The 7,429-nt window shown below is 40.0% G+C and overlaps 1 protein-coding gene across 2 annotated transcripts in view; it reads left to right on the forward strand.

Moving 5' to 3' along the window:
* lim2.5 (lens intrinsic membrane protein 2.5) overlaps nucleotides 1–7,429 on the forward strand; it is a 16,946-nt gene that overhangs the window by 9,261 nt on the left and 256 nt on the right. The window lies entirely within an intron of this gene.

A 7,429-nucleotide genomic window follows, 5' to 3' on the forward strand; every position in this document is an offset into this window, starting at 1 on the left:
CTGGGGAAAAAGAACATAAGGACTCCGGAGAATGACTGTCTTTGCTGTTATTAACTCACAGTATAGGTAGGCTAAACGAATAATTGAGGAAAAGAAATGTTAGTGCGGAAGGCCACGTTGTCATAAATTTGGTCTATTAAGCCACCACACCAGGCACTTCAATAAAGCAACCTAAAAATAAAAAAGTTTTATTCATAGTTTCTTGTGTACCCAAAGTCTACACCCATAGTAAGGAGGCCAGATGAAGAGCACTTTGGGAAACCGCTGGAGGTAAGGGAAGTGCAACAAGTGAGGTTATGGGTTAATTGGTCGGGTTTCAGATTAGCTAGCTAATTAGCTAGCTAGTCCGATGGGAGCCAACGTGCTAACCAGCTAAAGTGTATAACTACTCCGCCATAGGGCCTGGAATGCAGGATTATTTTGAGACCAGCTAAGCCACACAAAGTAAATTCACAGCATCAGCCTGTCCGTTTATTCAAACAAAAACTAATTTATGAGGACACTGAACAAAAGATAAAATACTGGATAACGCTACAGTTTTTTAGCTAAACCACTACGTAGTTAGTGACAGGGCGTCGCCATAGCAACCTTCCTGCCTCTTGAAACCCAGGTGCACTAACGAGCTGAGGAATATTATCGTTTTCCTGGAACAATAAAACACGGACACTCCCCTTCCAGAGTTATTTTAATGGTAAGTAAAGCTTATTTTTTAATTGCAGGAATAATTTTGTTGTTCATTCGTTATCATCTGGATACACACATGCATGGGTTATCTGTGTTGATGGTATTGATGTTTGTTGTAAATAGTTTTTTGGTGTCCGTGCTCTTGATTGTCTTGCTAGCTACCCAGTTTGTTTTCAGTTTCTAAACTGTGTTGATCATACTCAACCATAGACTGTTATGTGCTCAACACAACAATGTGTACCGTGCACAGCAGTTAGATTTCTTGCGAAATCACAAGATCACACAAAAATCCGCTGGAGGGGGGTCTGGCTAGTCCACATAGCATTCCGGGATGTGTGAAAAACGTGCTGTGGTTTATTCATAGACTGTATATTAAGACCAAGATCACTATATATACTGTGTGTATATATACTTATATATATATATAGTCTGTGGGTTTATTGGAATTTCTTTAAACCAATCACAATTGTCTTGGGCGGAGCTGAGCACCAGGAAAAGCCACGTGCAGCTGCAATATAGCCTCGGCAAGGACCTTGTTTTGGTGGAACAGGTCTACACATGAAAGTTGTTTTAGTTGTGCAACAGAAAAGTCCGATTGGAAAGATAGTCTAGCTAGCTGTCTGGATTTACCTTGCAGAGAGCAACTATAGTCCTCGTAAATCCACCAGAGTTTAAAATTCCAACACAAACAAAACAGATGGTAACAAACTTGGGTTGAAAAGAGTAAAATCTGGCGGAATTCTCGACGGCAACAAAGCAATCCAGGAAGTGGAACACATGTTCCACCCACACGATTCCTTCCCGAGGCTATTTTGCAGCACCACGAGGATTGGTTTAAAGCCATGCAAATAAACCAGAGCACCCAGGAATGCTGTGTGGACTAGCCAGACCCTCCTCCGCAGCACTATGGAGGAAGCTCTGGCAATGCGAGACTAGGTAAATCCTAAATCAGATCTGCTAGACTGGTCGACGTAGTTAGGTTTAGGCATGAGGAGTGGGGATTGGTTAGGGTAAGAATACCAGGGTAAGCCAATCAGAGGCAGAATAAGGTGGGCCACGAGGCACATCCTTTGACTTTGACACTTCTAGCAGATCTGATCTAGCTGATCCCATCTAGCGTCTACTCAAAAATTTGTTACAAACCGTCTGGCACTTCATGTCAGGTGTAATGTAGGCTTCAGTGGTAGCTGTCCTGTAGATTTTAACTGAGTTACAGGATCTTCTTCAGCAGATGAAGTTGGCAATTTGAATGCAAATGTTGACGGTGGTCTTTACTGTTTTTCAAGGCTTCTTCTCCACGTTGGCATACAAATTGAGATTGAAAGTCTATTTTTAATCGTTAAACTAGTAACTAGCATTAGTTGACTGATCAGTCCCACAACAGGGCTTATTTAGATTGAACACTAAACTTGTGTTAAAAACTTTACATAGGAAATCTTTGGAAACTTGTCCACAATAATTTAAAATAAAGTTCTGGGGGTTTCAACGATGTTGGCTGCAGTCAGAGCATGCTTTTGTAATGACTGACCCACTGCAGGCTGTGCTTGTTAAGTGTTACATTTCTCTGGTGGTGGTGTTCCGTAGCCAGCAGAGCAACTCGTTGGGGTGAATGTTGAGCACTGTATTCCTGAATACATTAATATTACATTAAATTGTGGCACAATAGAGGAAATAGAATATTTTTTTTTCTTTACATTGGATATAAAGATCCAACCATTCAGACTTCCCTGTGCCAATGTCATTGTGAGCGATGCAGGAGAGAGAAGTATCTCGTGTGATACGAAAAATTTGTATGTAAAATAATGCCAACTGTTTGTCCTATGAGCAGGATTGAGTCACACCTTAACAACATATTCTGTTCCCAGTAACCAGCAAACCTAGATTTGAGACTGTTAAAGCAATCAATGCAGCATTACACATTCTGATATAATGTCATATAAAGTTATAATAATAAACATTGAAGCATGAGATGTACCTTTATGAAAATGATTTTACACTTAGCTAGAGCATGGGGCCTGCATTTGTAATCCTGAACAGTCGGTCATTCCTCCTGAAAATGACTTTTACTATTGCAGTGGAAATGGGAGGAGGAAAAGAAAAAAAGATGGGATCAATACAGGTGTTAAAGGTGCTAAGTAGCAAGGTGTAATACCTCCATTTTGGGCTCCCACCCTGGGAGAACCCAGTAGATGAGAAAAAGTTATATGGCAGCACACAGACAAGAAAACACAGCTAGAGTCCCCAAGGCCATGCCGATGGCCTTCTGCTTCTGCATCAGGGATATCCTGGGCGGCTGTAGAGAATCAGGATGCAGCGCAGTAGCAGTAAACACCAAATGAGAGAGGTATGAGGCAGAGCACACAAGAAAAAACTCCAAACGTACTGTGAGGATAAGCTGCAGCTGCTTTCAGTAAAGTTCTCGTGCAGACAGTGGAGTTGTGTACAGAGATGGGGTGGTGGGCAATGAAAGTAATGCTGCAGTGTGCTGCTGAAATTAGCAAATAACAGCACTGGTAACTATTGCGTAACAGGTTTGAGCAGGGTGTGTAGGTGATAGGGAACGCTCCCCAATGTAGCGAACCACACTGACTGCCATCAGCAGCAAGGAGCTGGTGTAATTGTGGAGAAAAAGGTGAGGAGTGATGAGCAAGGAATCTGGGTAAAAGCCATTCCACCACTGCTGACGCTGCTCGGCATCTTGAGAGGAAGGATGGTCAAAAAGAGCAGGTCAGAGACAGTCAGATTGAGAAGCAGGATGTTGTGGGACGTGGCCTAGACTGGATCTTCAGACTGAAGGCGTAGAGAGCCAGGAGTTGGGGGCAGGCTATAGGAAGGAAATGATGTAAACAGAGAGAAGACCTCACTCCTCAGCACTGGCTCCATTATGACCCTAAACCAAAGAGTAAACACACCAATCAGATGTGTAAAGGAAGGAGACAGGTGGTAAAGTGGTGACAAATCAGTGAAGTCAGTATACACAATGTGGTTAAAAAACAAACTAAAATGTTACTGATACACAATTGGGGGTAAGAATACTTGGGTAAGCCAATCAGAGGCAGAATAAGGCGGCCACGAGGCACGTCCTTTGACGTTGACATGTCTAGACAATCCAGATCTAGCATCTAACCTCAACTTGTTATAAACCAGCTGGCACTCCAGGTTAAAACCACCACATAGGCTACATTAGCAGCTGTCCTGTAGATTTTAATTAAAGTACAAGATCTTCTTAAGCAGATGGAGCACTTTGGAGAAGGCTTCTTCTACACGTTGGCAAACCAATTGAGATTTAAGTCCCTTCTTAACCTTTAAGCTGTAGTGCATAGTTATGTTGCCCCCATGAGGATTCTAAGTAATGACAACAAAATGTTCATCCACATGACAAAGCTCCGTAATCGACACACACACCCACCCCTCCTCCACGCAGTTACTCGTAGCAAGGAGGACTTGAGGATTTTAAAAAGCATGGACTTTCAGAAGAGATCATTATCTTCACTCAAGTTTCTGTGCGCGATAGTCGCCTGACGACACCGTGTTTCTAAACAAGCCATGCTGAGAAACTCAAAGAGAGTTGTTTGGAGCGATAGTTTAATTAGCTTTGTATCAACACAATTGGCAATGGCTTGAATATAACTGACGTTTTTATATACAAAAACAAATTACCCACTTAAGCTTTAAAAACTACAAGTTGCCTAACCAGTCCCACAACAGGGCTTATTTAGTGTTAACAAGTTGCTCTGGAGCTTTTGGTCGTATCATAAAACTCCTCAGCAGTTTTACAATAGTAGTGAAATATTCCGAACAATGTTGGCCAAAAGTTTCTCTTACGTAGGAGATGTTTCTTCTGATAAGAGATCACCTAGCCTTTTAAGAGCTTCCATAGCCCCACCACCAAAAACACTACGGAATCTGCCATCAGTCTCACATTGATTCAGAGGTATAGCTGAAGGTAATACTGTTGGCAATAGTCACAACACAATACATAGACATCAACTAAATTATCAATGCCATCATTTATCAATGTATCTGATCAAACACCCCAAATCAACATTTAAGTTTCTCCAGCAACTTTGTAGATCATTTTGATTTGTTTATTAATTGTATAAAGGGAACTGCATTTCATATAAAAATGAATAAAGTCAGTTAGGAAATTGGTTTATTAGTCCGATGACTGTCAGCTCTCAAGATCAGACTACAAACACCAGATTGGATTTCAATGGCAAAACAGATCTGTAATGTTTGATTAGATAAATAAAGAGATTTACTTACAAGTAGAACAGTGTTAAGGCTTTTATTTTAAAAACAGCTAACGCTCTGTGTGTTTGTCTTGCTGTAACTTTGCTTGCTGTTTATAACTTTCAAGTTCAAAGATGAGCTGATATAAAGTGTCATGAACCGGAAACAGTAAGTCACCTATTAAACTCCAGTGTGACACACTCTCTACCAGTTATACACTGAGATATGAGCAGACCAATTGGTTAATATACCTCTTTTACCTCTTCCTTTTGCAGGAATAATAAACTCTGACGTGCATTAATCGAAGTTATGCCTACACCACAAACTCACAGAGCACGTCAGCATTTTAGATAAAACAAAATATTGTGTGGCGTTATCACAGGAAAGCAAATTGAGACTGTTTGGGTTCAACAACGAACGTGGAATAGTGCACATATAGTCTCAAAAGTAGCTCTGTTTGTTGCATAGGAAAGGCTTGAATATTGATTTCCTTCCTGTCACCCATATTCACATAACATCAATTATCAGTGCAGCAGGAAATAAACATGGAGCCCTTTATGTTTTAAACTGCCACATGCACTAATGTATATGTAATTCAAGTTTTTGCAAAACTCAAGTCAATATGAATGATATGGTAAGATGTGAATATCTAGGACAACTAGCCATGCTGACAAAACTATATGAAAGGAAAATGCAGTATATCAATTTCCCATCAATTCAGTTTTATGCAACGCAACACAGAACTTTCATTAACAACATTGGTTAAAGGCTGTTGCAAAGTACATAAAGGTGTGACCATGTGACTATTTCCAGTTCAGAATGGGAATAGTTTTTGAATCTAAACTGGTCCTGTAACAGCAGACAGAGGGGGGGGGGTGAGCTTGTATTCTGAAAAAGTTTTCCTAGTCATAAGCCATAGAGGGGCTGTAACGGAAATGATCGCTCTCTAAATGGCTGGAAAAGCCTGATCCTCAAAACTACAAGTATGGGAACAGACCATAAACCACTAACCCATGTTTTTTTTTGTACTGAATCAAAGTGACATTTTAAATTGGAATATCTTAGAGTTAAAAAAAAAACACAGCAAGCAAGTTGGGATAGTATTGTAAGGAGCCTATAAGAGCATCAGCAGTTGTCCTCTGATAGCATTTTAATAGACATCTGCACTGCAACCTACGCTCTGTGTGGGAAGTCTAAGGTATAGTTTCATATTCCTCAATGCTTTAGCAACAAAGCAACAGAGAGAAAAAACAACCATAAGTAACAAAATGTTTTTGTATGTAAGGAGTAACAATGACGGATAATTGTTTCTTTAGGGCATTGTGGTGGCCTATTTACCAAAATTACACAACACATAACCTCCATTGAACACTGCATGGGGACCTTTAGTGAAGGTCAACCCTTTCTGTCTACCCATGTTCCCCCTGTGCTACATACAATAAAGAACATGGCAATTAACAATGTTTAAAAATAGTTTAAACTCTGACATGAAGATTCTTAATCAAATTAATAGTTCTTACTCTTACAGTGTTGGATATGTAAAACTCATCAGTGCTCTGAATTCTAGTTAAGGACAATTGCAGCACGCTCCTTAGGTGGATTCTGTCAGAAGAATATTAAAACTTTTTTAATTTGTCAGTGGCAGCAGCAAAATCATTCTCAAATGATAAACATTAACTTCAATTCAATTCAATTTTTTATAGTATCAATTCAAAACAAGCGTTATTCAAGACACTTACAGATAGAGCAGGTCTAGACCACACTCCAGAATTTACAATGACCAACAGTTCTAGTAGTTTTCTCCAGAGCAAGCAAACAGTGGGACAGTGGCGAGGAAAAACTTCTCTTAGGCAGAAACCTGGTGCACACCCAGGCTCTGGTAGGCGGTGTGACGACCGGTTGGGATTAGAATGAAGGGTGGCAGTAACGTCACAAAAAATTTAATAAAATAAATAAATAGTAGTTTGTTGTTGTAGTAGTTCTTTGTAGCATAGCGGGGCACTGTGCAGCGTTACAAGGCACAGCAGGACATAGCTGGGCATCGCAGAAAGTGGCAGGGGTAACATGGCATCGCAGGACGTGTAGCGGGACCGTGGGCGATAGGCTGCACCATGTTTTTTGGCTGGGTGGCACTGCTCATGACCTTTTTTGCAGGTTTGTTCAAATTAAAGTGTGCTGTAGAGTTTGGTGTAATAATTTCTTGCTGATGGTAAACAGAATCAAAGTCCTCACACCAATATCACACTTGCCAACTGAGAAAAAAAGTTCATATTTAAAATTCTCAAAGCTTTGTCAAATTTTAAAAAAGCAAATAAAATGTACAAGGCAATGCTGTCAAATGACCAATTTAATTGTCTTGAAATTTGATTTACAGAAATTGATAGGTACAATCTCATCAGCTTTGCACAAATACCCACTGTATTTTCAATCTCACACATCAGTGTCATTGCCGTTATTATTTTTTACTTTATTTTTCTTACATTAATGTTTTTAAAATGTTTGGTATTTGTGT

This window comes from Etheostoma spectabile, chromosome 6 (genome assembly GCF_008692095.1).
Source record: "Etheostoma spectabile isolate EspeVRDwgs_2016 chromosome 6, UIUC_Espe_1.0, whole genome shotgun sequence".
Classification (NCBI taxonomy): Eukaryota; Metazoa; Chordata; class Actinopteri; order Perciformes; family Percidae; genus Etheostoma; species Etheostoma spectabile.